Here is a 16,775-nt window from a genome sequence, read left to right on the forward strand (position 1 = left end):
AACAGGGAAATGAGGCTGCACCAGAGATCTCTGTAGATGCATATTCTTGACATATTGTTAATAAATTTGTGTTCAACTGAGAACCAGGACGTCTCCTGATCCTTCCCCATCAACGAACTGCGCGGAAAGAGGTGAGAGGAGAATGGAGTCAGATTAATAATTTTAGTGTATTTTGGTCAGATTGATAGCATCACATTTCCAATAAGAAGTAGTTTAAGTTTTTGAGGAATTTAGAACAAAGACATCATTTGAGAGTGACAAACTATCTGTGAGGTACCCTGTCAGGATCGCAGTATGGGAAACTAACTGAGGTGAACAGTAAAAGGTACCCTGTAAGGCATGGCGAAAATGTACCCTGTCAGGATAACAGTTGTTGGAAATGAGGTGAGTTGTATGACATACATCTAAGTGTCACTCCTACTCTGCTTTCCCACACTGCCTTGCAGGGTACCTCTAACTGGGTGCTCAGTATCTTCCCACACTGCTATCCTGACAGAGCTACTTCTTCCACGCTGCCTTACAGGGTACCTTTAACCGTGCACTAAGTCATGTTCCCACACTGTTATCCTGACAGGGTACATTTTCACACTGCCTTACAGGGTACCTTTTACTGTTCACCTCAGTTAGTTTCCCATACTGCGATCCTGACAGGGTACCTCACAGATAGTTTGTCACTCTCAAATGATGTCTTTGTTCTTAATTCCTCAAATACTTAAACTACTTCTTATTGGAAATGTGACGCTATCAATCTGACCAAAATACACCAAAATTATTAATCTGACTCCAATCTCATCTCACCTCTTTCCGCGCAGTTCGTTGATGGGGAAGGATCAGGAGACGTCCTGGTTCTCAGTTGAACACAAATTTATTAACAATATGTCAAGAATATGCATTTACAGAGATCTCTGGTGCAGCCTCATTTCCCTGTTCCCTACATGTTGCAGAGACAGTTCATGAGACTGACCCCGACTCTCTCTCTCAGCACCAATATATAGTCACTAACAGAGTTTTTCTAAAGAATGTAGGTTGAGTCATCTTCTTATTGGCTCTCCAGGTGTTGTCCCCCTCTGATTGGCTGCTGGCCGTCTTCTGTCTCTGTCTGTGACTGGCATTCATCAAGTGGGTGATCAGCCCCCCTTCACTTATCTGTAGAGAAACTGTTAGACACACAAATCTCGCTTCCTTCCTTCCTTTAATTGTTTACCTTCCTCACTTCGACTGAAACACCTCAACTCTAAAAAAGTAATTGCTGACTTGCATTATTGGTGTTACACAGTTACTTCTTTTTATTATTGGGTATAAACATTAACTTCACTTGTGGTCACTCTCTTCTCTGGGTGCTCCATAAAATCCCAGGAGTCCCCAGCCCCCCTCAAGTGTCCTGCAATTCATACCAACAACAATGAGCACATGTGTACAACCAAGTTAGTAAAAGCACATCTGTATAGTATTGTTAATAAAAACATGTCTACATGGGCTATATATTCTTTCACAGTGTGGGAACATGACTTAGTGCACGGTTAAAGGTACCCTGTAAGGCAGCGTGGACAAAGTAGCTCTGTCAGGATAGCAGCGTGGGAAGATACTGAGCACCCAGTTAGAGGTACCCTGCAAGGCAGTGTGGGAAAGCAGAGTAGGAGTGACACTTAGATGTATGTCATGCAACACCTCTTTTCCAACAATATATATATATATATATATATATATATATATATATATATATATATATATATATATATATATATATATAATATTGTTAAAGAAATTGATATTTTTTACCACATAACTACAAAAGAGTACCGAAAATTTGTACCGTTGAGCACTGGTACCGATTGCCAGGTACCGGGCATTGGTGCCAGCACTACTAAACTTTTTAGCAACGTCAGAGTCAGGAAATGTCTTTTTTTAGCAAGGCACTGGTGCAATCCATGGACCTGTAGCTGTTGTGGTGTTTTACAGTATGAAATGCCATTGTCATGTCATGTTTTTCGGTGTCCATGTGAGCTTTGAGATCTCCAGCACCTTTGTTGGACACTGAGACATATGTGCCAGCTTTGCACACGGTTCACTCCGCCTCCCACTTGTCCCGATCGGGACGGTATGTCCGAAAGTTCATCTGTGAAGCTGCACTTACGCTTAGGCATCTTCCGTGCAATACAGCTCCGCTGTCTAAACAGCCCCGTCTTCTCCGCTCTCCGTCTATGTCTCTCTCTCTCGCCTTCTCTCTGATCTTCTCACTCTCTATGCGTGTGTGTGCACGCGCAGAGCAGACCTGCCCACAAGGCAGCCTCTCGGTAAGTGATGCGCATGATGGTATTGTTTGCAAGCGGCGGTCAATTTACGGACGTGCGTAATGGTCCTATGAAAATCGGTGAACATCGGACATTTTCGAGAATTTATTAAACCCGCCCGGACACCCCGGACAGGACGTAAAAAGTGGACATGTCCGGGCAAAAGAGGACGCTTGGTCACCCTACACTACGGCACTTTGTTATGACACTTTTTTGTAACTAAACTATTAAAGAGATCCAAAGAGCGTCCACCTTGTGCTGTTGAATAACCAGCTCCTAAGCTGAGCTAGATCAGGAGATCAGGAGCTCTTCTCAGGACTGTTGAGATTTGTAATCCTCCACCTACTAGGCGTCCCCTTAAACCCTCAAACTAAGGCACCCAGGAGACATCCTAATGAGATACCCAAACCACTTCAGCTGCTTTCTTTTCAATGTAGAGGAGAAGCACCTTTCTCCAAGACCCCACCAGCTGTCTGAGCTGCTTCCTACATCTCTGAGCACACAGAAAACCCGTCCACACACTGTGGAAGCTTTTTCTTTATTATTTGCTCCCCATCAAACTTTATGAAAATGAATTCCTTCCATACTAAACCTGCAGATTTTCATACCTCTACATATCCATATGTTGTAGAATTTCCTGAATCTGTAAACTGATCAAACGCTCTGTTCTAAAAAGAGAACAAGATCCCCATGGGAGTTGCTGAAATGATGAGGTCATCACATAAGGCTCTCCTGACTGGTTTGTGACACATGGGAGGAGCGGGCCTCAAACACCATGGTCTGACTATAGCTCTACACTCAGGCCTCCAGAGGGCTGGCCAATTGGACGGCAGGGGGTTTATGGAGCAGGGAGCCTTAAAGGTAGGGTCTGCAGGACATTTGGTTACTTGTCAGTAAACACAACATTCAAACTGGGCTCCTCCTCCTTGGATCAGTGCCAGCAGCAGCACACCCCCAGTCTCTGACCTTGACTAGCCCAGCAACCACCTGTAGCATCATGTTTCTATGTGGGAGAGACTTGAGAGCCGTGCACCTGACTTGGCATGTTAGACCAAGCTAATCAGGAATATTAGATGCACACCTGGTTAGCATAAAGCTAACTCCCGTCGCTCTTCGTCCTGTGCAGCTTTTTTAAGTTCCTGGAAGTGAGTGAAGGTTGAGCCAAGCTTCACCTTCGTTTAGGAAAAAGTTTTATCTGTTTGGGGTTTCATTTTACTTTTGTTGAGATTCTTTCTCCGTGCTACATCCACTATCGTAGCTGCTCTGATTAGCTTCCTCATCTTGCTAAACAGCACACAAGTCACTTGCGGACTAGCCGTGCTGTGATTGGCTGATGTAACCACACTTAACCTCTGCCCAGATATGTCCCGATACAAACAAAACATCAACTTACAGGCTGATGAGAGGGTTTAAGGCAGACACAGACACTGACATGTATAGAGGCCCAGAAGTGAAAACTGAGCAGGATTATTCCTGTGAAAGCAAACTTTTTTCTTTTTTTTTTGTGAAGTCCTGCAGACTCTGCCTTTGAAGAGACAGAAGCTGGAAAAAGCAAGCCTTTAGTTCTAGTTTCAAAACTAGCATAATTTATTTCGAACCCATCCTCAATGAATCAATAGATGGTGTACATCAGTTACAGTGCTGAGTAATCTATAAAATCACAAATCTGTAACAGAAACCTGGATGTGAATACTTGGTTTTATCTGAAAATATGTTGAATACATCTCAGAGCGCTGGAGTGACAACTGACCAGAACAGTAAAGGTAAAAGTCAGATGACCAGTTGTTAAAGCTGGGACCCAGGACCAGACAGAGGCTGAGACCCAGGAGCAGACAGAGGCTGAGACACAGGAGCAGACAGAGGCTGAGACCCAGGACCAGACACTGGGATCCAGGAGCAGACAGAGGCTGAGACCCAGGACCAGACACTGGGACCCAGGAGCAGACAGAGGCTGAAACCCAGGACCAGACACTGGGACCCAGGAGCAGACAGAGGCTGAGACCCAGGACCAGACACTGGGACATAGGAGCAGACAGAGGCTGAGACCCAGGACCAGACACTGGGACCCAGGAGCAGACAGAGGCTGAGACCCAGGAGCAGACAGAGGCTGGGACCCAGGAGCAGACAGAGGCTGGGACCCAGGAGCAGACAGAGGCTGGGACGCTTCTGTCTTTATCTACCCAGTGATCTTAATCTTTATCTTCACAGTGAGCCAAACTCTGCTGGTGGCTGGTTGAGGTGAGAGTGTATGATAAGGCTCAGCCCAAGCTCCATGGGGGGGGGGGGGGACCATGGAACCTCCACCAGAGCATGACACAGATCACCACAGTTAACCAAAAATGGATCTCTAAGGGGCTGTTTACACGACAACGGTTTTAGGGCGAAACGCAAAAATTTTGTTGTGTTTCAGGCTCACTTTTACTCGGAAACAGCGTTTCAGCCGACCTAGAACGCAAACTTTTGAAAACGCCCTCCAGAGTGGGATTTTTCTGAAACGCTCCCGACACTGTTGCCGTGTAAACAGTAAGCCGGAGTGTTCAGTTGAAACGCTGACGTCACACTCCGCCTCGCGCGTGCACATTCAACAGGACAACAGTACCTTTGTTATGATCGTCGTGAGCTACCGTGTTGAGCTTGTGCTGCTCAATCTGCTGAACCTGTGACTGTCTTTCAACAAAATGTGAATCTTTTTCTCCACTTTTTAACTTAGTATTTCCCAACACACCAGATGATCGGCTCAACTCTACTTCAGAGGAGATCTCCCAAAAGCGACTTCTGGACAAGACAGTTATGGCACCACCCACAGGCCTGGCATGCTTACTACAGCGTTTTCACTCCCTCAGCATTTCTGTGTAAACGCAGATTTTTTTCACTGCATTTTCACAGCGTTCTAGCGTTTTCAGATGAAACTTTCTTGTGTGGGGCCTAAAATGTTCCAGTATTTCTGGGCCTGGCTGTGGAGCTGCTTCACAGTGGAGGTCTGCAGATGTAGGAGTCTGACCATAGGAGTCTCCAGCCAGGCTGTCCTGGTGCGATGAGGGGAATAGGATGAGAGTGAAACTGATGTGAAAGAGAATTTCTCTAACAGACTTCAGAATGATCAGGTAAGAGTTGGTCAGTCCTTCAGATAATATATTTTTAATTGTACTGATCTGACTTTGACGCTCAGCAGGTTGTGGTCTTTGGATCAGTTTTGAATGTTATGAGAGCACACTGGGCTTCACTCCAGGACAGTTTGCAGATTTTGCAGCACTTAGGAGCCATTATTGAATATCTGAGCCTGACACAACTGTTTAAAAGCTGTAAATTCCGTTGCTAGGCGCTGCCCAAGTAGCTGCCTGTTGCAGCAGCTCTCTCTTCTTTGTCCGTTTCTTGTAATTTTTTTCGTCTCTTTTTTGTCGTCTTTGTATTTGGAGTGGATCATCACTTTGTATGGTTCATTGTTGGTCACGGACACCAAACTTTTTGTGTCTTCAGTGATATTTTTTACTACTTTTCTCCTGTGTTTGTCTGGAGATCCTACATGTAACCATGGCTGCATTGTTTACATGTGAAATTAGCTGGTAGCAGCCTGTAGCATGTCAATGCTAACTAGTGTAGGGCTTGATGATTTCCCTTGAGCTGAGGAGGAGGAGGTGAGGACGACGTGCTGGTTCTCGGATGTGAGCTGGGAGGTGACGACGTGGACCTGTCCTTCCATCCATCGTTGTTGGGAATGTGGGATCTAGCCCCGGGGGATGGACGAGCTAGCCGTGCTAACCCAGCGGCATCGTGCTGTTCACAGACGTGGCTGACGGAGCTGACATCGGACGCCGGTGCCACATTGGAGGAGCTTCGCCTGCTGTGAGCAGACAGGATCCAGGAGACAGAGACTGAACAGACTGCTGGGGAGGCTCAGTCCTGGACCCTGTGGAGGTGGAGACTGGCTGGGCTGGAGAGTGGTGGACGAGTGGTGGACGGGATGTCGTCATCTAATTTCTTATGGACTTTTTTGCGCTTTCTATACACTTTCTTACTTTTGTTTTCTTAAATGCTGCGGTGACTCCTGAATTTCCCCTCGGGGATAAATAAAGTATTTTCTATTCTATTCTATTCTAAATCCAGACAATCTCAGCCAGTATGAAGCTGACAACTCTTCATTTAATCTCAGAGACACGCTGAAATGCAGAGAGGCGATGGAAAGAACACCTGAAAATGAAATCTAATGAGAGCCTGAGTTTCCTAATCCCTGACACATGAATATTACATTCCTGTAGAGCACTGTTGAGGTCATGTTGGACAGCTGCAGCTCAGACTTCATTACACAGGCCCTCAGAGACTGTATGAGGATAAACTGCTGGATTTAATTAACTGTACCATAAAACACTATCAGAGGACTCCAAGGCCAAAGTCTGGGAGGATGTAATAAAAAGGACCCTGCGTCACCCTGGAGGTGTTTTCAGTCTGCATCCTGCACACTCTTTCTAGCTCTTCTCAAGTTAATCTGTGAACCAATTTTACACTCAGTAAAACTGACACAAAAATGTCACAGGATAACACACAGACATCCTATTTATTCTGTTCTCAGAGCTGTGACACATAAACTCAGTGTAGGGAAGACCGAGCAGGACAGGAAGTGGGGACTGGAAACTACCTAAAAACGCCCAGTGACTTTCAAATTAAAACAAACTGTGTCCAAATCACTTTATAAATATCTTAACCATAGACTGTATAAAACATGGACGTAGTCTCGCCGACGTCACCCATCTGTTTCTGAAACGGAAAATGAAGCACATTGGTTATAGCGGCCATATTGGTAGTGGCCTAACCCTAACCCTAACCCTAACCCTAACCCTAACCCTCAGCTGTGCCTCTTCTTGGGGGAGCTTGCGATCTTAATATCCCCTGAACGGCCGTGTTAGAAAAAAATCCCCCCCACCCCCCACCCCATACAGTGGGTGCTGGTAGTAAAATTAGTGACTCAGACAGGAGACGTTTTTTGAACCAGGCTGTAAATAGGTTAATTTCTGCTGTGAAAGTGGCTTTTTTTGGCTTGGTGTGTTTGTGACTTCCACTACTTCCAGAGCCAGCCTCAAGCGAACACTCGAGAAACAGCAGATTTTAGCACTTACGCATTGTATATACAATTGTATTGTATATTCTCAGACCGGAGGTTGCCGCTTGATCTTAACTACAACAACAAACAGATACGAAGAGAGACTGATCAATAGAGAGGGAAGAGCAGGAACTCCTCGGTCTGTGGCTCCAGCTGTCTGAGAGTCATGCTGCTTATTGGACTGAACACACAGCTGGTGTGAACCGACAAACTCTGTCAAGATGCAGCAAACGGAGTCAGACCGCAGACGTATCTGGTGGATTTGAAGACCCTGCTGTACTCCTCATGGCACTGGCCAACACAGCACAGCTCATCAACACATCTCATTTATTAACATAAAACACTGTGTTAAGACCATAATGGATAAGGTCTGTGCCATGTGGCGCACAGAGAGACGGTCTGTGCCCCCATATCTACTGTGTTTGCTCTTCACTCACAGTTACTAAACCCTGTCACAACATCAGCAACAATAAAGTTGCACCTGCCTAACATTTCAATTGTATCTGGCCTTTTGTGTGTGTGTGTGTGTGTGTGTGTGTGTGTGTGGGGGGGGGGGGGGGGGGGGGGTAACTTGGGGTTACTTACAATCAGACTTAAAATTGTATTTATATCACTTCAGTTTTGTATTGAACCATAATCAAGTAGTTGTTCAGATGTGCTTCAGTTTTTTAACTACATTTACTCGATTCGTGAGATAAATCTAAATGATTCCCAGCTTTCAGATTTACTCAGTATTTTGAAGTGTAAAATATTCACAGGTCAAATTGAGTGATCCTAGGAGTAGTTTTTAGAGAGGAGTGTTAAAAGCAAGAGGATTTGTATTTAAAGGTGTCTTCACCAACAACTTTTCAAAAACAGATGTAAAAAGTTGTGGAGATGAATCTGTCAAGTGCTGCTCTTCTTTTATGTGACGGCTGACAACACCATCAGATTGGAGATCCAGCTTCATAACCAGGATGTTTGACTGTGAGTCTGGGAGACTGATGGACTCAGATAAGTGGAAACACTTGAGGGCATCTCCTGCTCCGTCATTAACACTGAGGATGGTCTGCAGCAGATGTGACCCCATCGGATCTGATGAGGGGGATTAATCACTCAGCCCGCAGCAACATAGAGGCTGATTCTCTCCTCCTCCTCCTTTTGATGAGTTTCGGATTATTAATGTTTTCAACCAGCATCTTTTCTTTTACAGGCAACACCCTCCTGTCAGAAAATCTTAGAAAAGAAGATACGACTGTTTTTAGCAGATGAAGCTCAGGAAAAATTCACACAGCCGGCCATGCTGGGAGGTGAACTACGTGTCCTGAACGTGTGCAAATAAAGTCCCAGCTCATTAACTCTAAGTTATGTCAGTACATGTCCCCAGAATATCAGGGCCGTCCACTGGTGGCACGCAGATTAACACAGAGCCGCACTACTCTGTTACGATGTGCTTTCAAGGATATGGCAGCACAAATGAGGCCACAGAAGAGCTGACCTCTCTGATTCTTTCTGAGCCAGCGCTGAATCCAGAGAGAAAGACGTCCTGACACCCTCTCAGTGAGAGCTCAGCTAATAGCAGCACTCAGAGCACCACCGGCTGCATGACAGGAGCTTTATTTTGAAAGGTCATGACGTGACTTTAACTTTCTTTGAAATAAGTTTTCCTGCTTTTACTTTAGTATGCACGTTAGAAACTGTTCTGATGTCAAGGAAAAGAAGAGAAAGAAGTCGGTAAAAGTTCAAAGACAATAATAAATGAGGACATGGTAGAAAGATGTAGTTAACTTCCAAAAGCAAAAATGGAAAAGATTCAGTTCACTCAAATATCTTTAAGATGTATTATGATGATTATGGCTTACACTTAGTGAAGCCCTAAAATTCACCATCTCACATAATTTTGAGCTGGAGGCTGCTATCAGAGCAACCTGGGCCTCCATAACACCTCCGCAGAGACTTTGTGCGGTCTTGTAAGATGAGTTGTAAATGTTCAAACTGGTTTCAGTGATGTTCTCCTGACAGTAGCAGACGTGTAAGCCTCCTGATGTAGACATGTCAGCCTCCTAATGTAGACATGTCAGCCTCCTGATGTAGACGTGTCAGCCTCCTGATGTAGACGTGTCAGCCTCCTGATGTAGACATGTCAGCCTCCTGATGTAGAAGTGTCAGCCTCCTGATGTAGACGTGTCAGCCTCCTGATGTAGACGTGTCAGCCTCCTGATGTAGACGTGTCAGCCTCCTGATGTAGATGGGTCAGCCTCCTGATGTAGACATGTCAGCCTCCTGATGTAGAAGAGTCAGCCTCCTGATGTAGACGTGTCAGCCTCCTGATGTAGACGTGTCAGCCTCCTGATGTAGTAGTGTCAGCCTCCTGATGTAGATGTGTCAGCCTCCCGATGTAGACGTGTCAGCCTCCTGATGTAGACGTGTCAGCCTCCCAATGTAGACGTGTCAGCCTCCTGATGTAGATGTGTCAGCCTCCTGATGTAGATGTGTCAGCCTCCAGATGTAGATGTGTCAGCCTCATGATGTAGTAGTGTCAGCCTCATGATGTAGTAGTGTCAGCCTCCTGATGTAGACGTGTCAGCCTCCTGATGTAGTAGTGTCAGCCTCCTGATGTAGACGTGTCAGCCTCCTGATGTAGACGTGTCAGCCTCCTGATGTAGATGTGTCAGCCTCCCAATGTAGACGTGTCAGCCTCCTGATGTAGACGGTTCAGCCTCCTGATGTAGATGGGTCAGCCTCCTGATGTAGACATGTCAGCCTCCTAATGTAGACATGTCAGCCTCCTGATGTAGATGTGTCAGCCTCCTGATGTAGATGTGTCAGCCTCCTGATGTAGATGTGTCAGCCTCCTGATGTAGACATGTCAGCCTCCCGATGTAGACGTGTCAGCCTCCTGATGTAGATGTGTCAGCCTCCCGATGTAGACGTGTCAGCCTCCTGATGTAGATGTGTCAGCCTCCTGATGTAGACATGTCAGCCTCCCGATGTAGACGTGTCAGCCTCCTGATGTAGACGTGTCAGCCTCCCGATGTAGACGTGTCAGCCTCCCGATGTAGAAGTTTTAGCCTCCTGATGTAGACATGTCAGCCTCCTGATGTAGACATGTCAGCCTCCTGATGTAGATGTGTCAGCCACCCAATGTAGACGTGTCAGCCTCCTGATGTAGATGTGTCAGCCTCATGATGTAGATTTGTCAGCCTCCTGATGTAGATGTGTCAGCCTCCCGATGTAGACGTGTCAGCCTCCTGATGTAGATGTGTCAGCCTCCCGATGTAGTAGTGTCAGCCTCCTGATGTAGACCTGTCAGCCTCCTGATGTAGATGTGTCAGCCTCCTGATGTAGTAGTGTCAGCCTCCTGATGTAGATGTGTCAGCCTCCCGATGTAGACGTGTCAGCCTCCTGATGTAGACGTCTCAGCCTCCTGATGTAGACATGTCAGCCTCCTGATGTAGACGTGTCAACCTCCTGATGTAGACGTGTCAGCCTCCTGATGTAGACGTGTCAACCTCCTGATGTAGACGGTTCAGCCTCCTGATGTAGATGTGTCAGCCTCCTGATGTAGACATGTCAGCCTCCTAATGTAGACGTGTCAGCCTCCTGATGTAGATGTGTCAGCCTCCCGATGTAGACGTGTCAGCCTCCTGATGTAGACGTGTCAGCCTCCTGATGTAGTAGTGTCAGCCTCCTGATGTAGATGTGTCAGCCTCCCGATGTAGACGTGTCAGCCTCCTGATGTAGACGTCTCAGCCTCCTGATGTAGACATGTCAGCCTCCTGATGTAGACGTGTCAACCTCCTGATGTAGACGGTTCAGCCTCCTGATGTAGACATGTCAGCCTCCTGATGTAGACGTGTCAGCCTCCTGATGTAGATGTGTCAGCCTCCTGATGTAGACGTGTCAGCCTCCTGATGTAGATGTGTCAGCCTCCCGATGTAGACGTGTCAGCCTCCTGATGTAGATGTGTCAGCCTCCCGATGTAGACGTGTCAGCCTCCTGATGTAGACGTGTCAGCCTCCTGATGTAGACGTGTCAGCCTCCTGATGTAGAAGTGTCAGCCTCCTGATGTAGACGTGTCAGCCTCCTGATGTAGACGTGTCAGCCTCCTGATGTAGACGTGTCAGCCTCCTGATGTAGATGGGTCAGCCTCCTGATGTAGACATGTCAGCCTCCTGATGTAGACGTGTCAGCCTCCTGATGTAGTAGTGTCAGCCTCCTGATGTAGATGTGTCAGCCTCCTGATGTAGATGTGTCAGCCTCATGATGTAGACATGTCAGCCTCCTGATGTAGTAGTGTCAGCCTCCTGATGTAGATGTGTCAGCCTCCTGATGTAGATGTGTCAGCCTCCAGATGTAGATGTGTCAGCCTCATGATGTAGTAGTGTCAGCCTCATGATGTAGTAGTGTCAGCCTCCTGATGTAGACGTGTCAGCCTCCTGATGTAGTAGTGTCAGCCTCCTGATGTAGACGTGTCAGCCTCCTGATGTAGACGTGTCAGCCTCCCAATGTAGACGTGTCAGCCTCCTGATGTAGACGGTTCAGCCTCCTGATGTAGATGGGTCAGCCTCCTGATGTAGACATGTCAGCCTCCTAATGTAGACATGTCAGCCTCCTGATGTAGATGTGTCAGCCTCCTGATGTAGACCTGTCAGCCTCCTGATGTAGATGTGTCAGCCTCCTGATGTAGATGTGTCAGCCTCCTGATGTAGACATGTCAGCCTCCCGATGTAGACGTGTCAGCCTCCTGATGTAGATGTGTCAGCCTCCCGATGTAGACGTGTCAGCCTCCCGATGTAGACGTGTCAGCCTCCCGATGTAGAAGTTTTAGCCTCCTGATGTAGATGTGTCAGCCTCCCGATGTAGATGTGTCAGCCTCCCGATGTAGACGTGTCAGCCTCCCGATGTAGACATGTCAGCCTCCTGATGTAGAAGTGTCAGCCTCCTGATGTAGACATGTCAGCCTCCTGATGTAGATGTGTCAGCCACCCAATGTAGACGTGTCAGCCTCCTGATGTAGATGTGTCAGCCTCATGATGTAGATTTGTCAGCCTCCTGATGTAGATGTGTCAGCCTCCCGATGTAGTAGTGTCAGCCTCCTGATGTAGACCTGTCAGCCTCCTGATGTAGATGTGTCAGCCTCCTGATGTAGTAGTGTCAGCCTCCTGATGTAGATGTGTCAGCCTCCCGATGTAGACGTGTCAGCCTCCTGATGTAGACGTCTCAGCCTCCTGATGTAGACATGTCAGCCTCCTGATGTAGACGTGTCAACCTCCTGATGTAGACGGTTCAGCCTCCTGATGTAGACGGTTCAGCCTCCTGATGTAGACATGTCAGCCTCCTGATGTAGACATGTCAGCCTCCTAATGTAGACATGTCAGCCTCCTGATGTAGATGTGTCAGCCTCCTGATGTAGATGTGTCAGCCTCCTGATGTAGTAGTGTCAGCCTCCTGATGTAGACGTGTCAGCCTCCTGATGTAGACGTGTCAGCCTCCCGATGTAGACGTGTCAGCCTCCTGATGTAGATGTGTCAGCCTCCCGATGTAGACATGTCAGCCTCCCAATGTAGACGTGTCAGCCTCCCGATGTAGACGTGTCAGCCTTCTGATGTAGATGTGTCAGCCTCCCGATGTAGATGTGTCAGCCTCCCGATGTAGGCGTGTCAGCCTCCTGATGTAGATGTGTCAGCCTCCCGATGTAGAAGTGTCAGCCTCCTGATGTAGAAGTGTCAGCCTCCTGATGTAGACATGTCAGCCTCCTGATGTAGACCTGTCAGCCTCCTGATGTAGATGTGTCAGCCTCCTGATGTAGATGTGTCAGCCACCCAATGTAGACGTGTCAGCCTCCTGATGTAGATGTGTCAGCCTCCTGATGTAGATTTGTCAGCCTCCTGATGTAGATGTGTCAGCCTCCCGATGTAGACGTGTCAGCCTCCTGATGTAGATGTGTCAGCCTCCCGATGTAGACGTGTCAGCCTCCTGATGTAGACATGTCAGCCTCCTGATGTAGATGTGTCAGCCTCCCGATATCGACGTGTCAGCCTCCTGATGTAGACATGTCAGCCTCCCGATGTAGTAGTGTCAGCCTCCTGATGTAGACCTGTCAGCCTCCTGATGTAGATGTGTCAGCCTCCTGATGTAGATGTGTCAGCCTCCTGATGTAGTAGTGTCAGCCTCCTGATGTAGATGTGTCAGCCTCCCGATGTAGACGTGTCAGCCTCCTGATGTAGACGTGTCAGCCTCCCGATGTAGATGTGTCAGCCTCCTGATGTAGACATGTCAGCCTCCTGATGTAGACATGTCATCCTCCTGATGTAGATGTGTCAGCCTTCGGACAGCTGCAGCTCTGACATGAAAGGTTAGACTGTCCACTGTTTCCTGTCTCTGACCTTTGTGGCACAGATCAGGTGGTAGACCTCATCCAGGAGGGTTTGTACTGTCCCCTGGCCAGGTCAGGACCTCCTGACCACACATACACACACACACACACACACACACACACACACACACACACACACACACACACACACACACATTCACAAACATAAACACACAGTGAGCCACGCAGCAGACAGATGGCAGAGCCAGCTTGGAGGGACCTGGAGGCCCTGAGGGAGGTCAGCCCAACGTGGTCAGGGAGAAAATGAAGTAAACAATGACACAGTCCATCAATTGGCCGTCAAATGAGCAGTACTCTGTGGATCAATACGAGGTCTCCCTCGGTGTCCGCTGGTTACATGTATCTGTGTTCACACTTCTTGGTTACACTGAAATGAACATTAAAAAAATCCAGTTCACTTTCATTTCTCCAGATTCAACTCAAGTAAAGATTTCTCAAAAGTGATCAATCACAATCACACGTTTAAAAAGTGCTTTAACTCATAGTTTTTTAGGCATTAGGATCTCTTTATGGTTTCCTTCTCTGTTCACCATCCTGTCCTCTAAATGGAGGCCTGAAAAACCATAGGTGACTAAAAAAGACCAAAAAATAGTTTTGAATGGTATTTTTAAGTCTAAGCCTGAAAAAAACGAAGTACAATGAGTTTTACTCCCAAAAAGTCAGGGTTCAGTAAAAATGGTGCAAAAAGGTAACTGGATTTCTGAGACATTCAACCAAAGCTTTAATGTTCACTTCACTTCATATCATACAGGTTTAAATCTGAATTTTAAGTTCAGGAAGGTTAAACTGTTAGAATTCCATAATTTCCTGGCAAAAATACTGTACTTCAAATTTTACTGCTATTTTGTAAAACTGAAAAGAAAGAAAGAAAGAAAGAAAGAAAGAAAGAAAGAAAGAAAGAAAGAAAGAAAGAAAGAAAATGTGAAAAGTCAAGTTAAACCTCATTGTGGACATCTATCCCTTACGACAGAAAAATATATGTACCAATATATTTTTTGAAATTATAGTAATATATTATTGATACATTATGATATACATGGAATAATATATTGAGGGCACATATACAATATATTATATATTTATGAAATATATTGCAATATATTGCAAAATACACAAACGATTGCTGCTTTCCATATATTGCAATATATTGGAAAATATAAATACTAAATCTCATATACGGGAATATATTACCAAATATATGACATGATATTTTCCAATATGCTGCAATATATTTTTTCTTCGACACACCTGATGGTCAGCCTTTTTACCTGACATCACTCAGCACATGATGCTAGCATAAATGCTAACAGCACAACCTTTCAGACACATTTTGATTTTTTTAGTGATACTTTATTCTTCCAGCATGCCCTCCTGAGCCCTGAGCTTTTGTCTGCTGTGCTTTTTTTGTTTAACCCTGCTATTTGGGAAAAGTAATGTATAATAAGTATCATCACTAAAGTTGGTCTTTGTACAGGAAAGTTTGGTATTTGAGATATGAGTGCACTATAAGTCTTTTGTTATTGCTGTTAATCTACTTAAATGTGCTGTTTTTCGCTAAAGTGGCTGTAATGATGTGATATCACCAAAAGATGACATGGACAGTGTCCCTACATGTGGCTTGTAGGTCAAAGTAAAACAAAAAAAAGTGATCATAGGTCTGAGAGGCAGAAATGTAATGTCCACATGTGTGGACACAGGGTCTTAGTGTGATACTTTAGAGCAACACTCCACAGATATTTTATTGTATTATTATTTTTATTATTTTAAATAGATTTAAGTCACAGACATCAATAACAGAACTCATCCTGATCATTATCAGTCAAATCTTTAGCTGAACCAAATCATGTTACATCCTCTGAGTAAAAGCCTTCCAGGTGTGTGCTTCACTTTTATATAAACGTGACTGAAGGGAAAAATCACACTGTGTCGTGAATCACACAAAGCTGGGAACTTTACACATTACTTAATGATTTACACAAAACTTCAGTCAACATATGTTAAGTATAGCAACTTAAATTTGATTTTAAAAGTTACAGGGGGTCACTTAAAAGAAAGAAAAAAAAAGTAAATTTTATGACAAAAAATTGATCATATAGCTCAAGATTTGCTGGCGACATAACATTCTGAGGGATTTTCCCTTCAAATAAAGATATGACTGAGATTTAAAAAAAAAGAAAAGTTTTCAAATCAAGCAATTGATGCACTCCTTCACTGCACAGCTAAGGAAATCAGCTGTTAGTGCCAGACCAGGGGCGGTCCCAGCTCCCCCTAAACTTTTCTTATAGTTTTTATATTTTTAAATCGGTCAGTAATGAGCAGGGTAACGTTTTGTCGCTTCATGTTTGTTTTTGTTAGGGTTAGATGCTTTGTCTTTGTAAAATGAGCCTTTAGCCTTCTGGACAAAAATGTATATATATATATATATAAAACATTCGTGTCCAAGTGGACGGAATCAGAACATTATTTTGACTGTCGATTTTTATTTATTCATTTGTTTTCTGACTGTGGAAATGGAGAAATGCCAGTTAAAGGTGAAAACGGCAACCAAGTCCACTTTAAACCACACATAGTGACAATAATATTTTGTCAGTAGTAGTTTTTTTTCTTTTTTTTAATCTAAATTAATGACCTGCAAACTTTTGTAAGGTACAGCCCAGCCAGAATTTGTCTGGCCCAGCCAGAACTGAAACCCTGCCATGTTTCAGACAGTTTTCTCTGGTGTTATATTTCCAGGACAGACCTGTCTTCAGCTGGTTTATCGGTGAAGGTTCAGCTTCAGACCTCCCAGCGTCCTCTGAAACATCTGAGGATCCACTCTTACAGTTTTGATGGAGGACTGCTTCAGCTGCAGGCTCAGCGTTTTTCCCTGGTCTTCTTATCCAGGGGCAGGGGCAGGAGCCTGAGGGGGGCCTCTTGGTGAGACTGGGGTCCACGTCCTGGCCTGTCCCTGTCTCACATTAGAGAGTAGATCTCAGTCCGGATCACCTCTCTTCGCCTGTTTCTGTCCTTG

This window comes from Halichoeres trimaculatus, unplaced genomic scaffold (genome assembly GCF_033239565.1).
Source record: "Halichoeres trimaculatus isolate MK-OKI-2021-1 unplaced genomic scaffold, fHalTri1.1 fHalTri1_scaffold_6, whole genome shotgun sequence".
Classification (NCBI taxonomy): domain Eukaryota; kingdom Metazoa; phylum Chordata; class Actinopteri; order Labriformes; family Labridae; genus Halichoeres; species Halichoeres trimaculatus.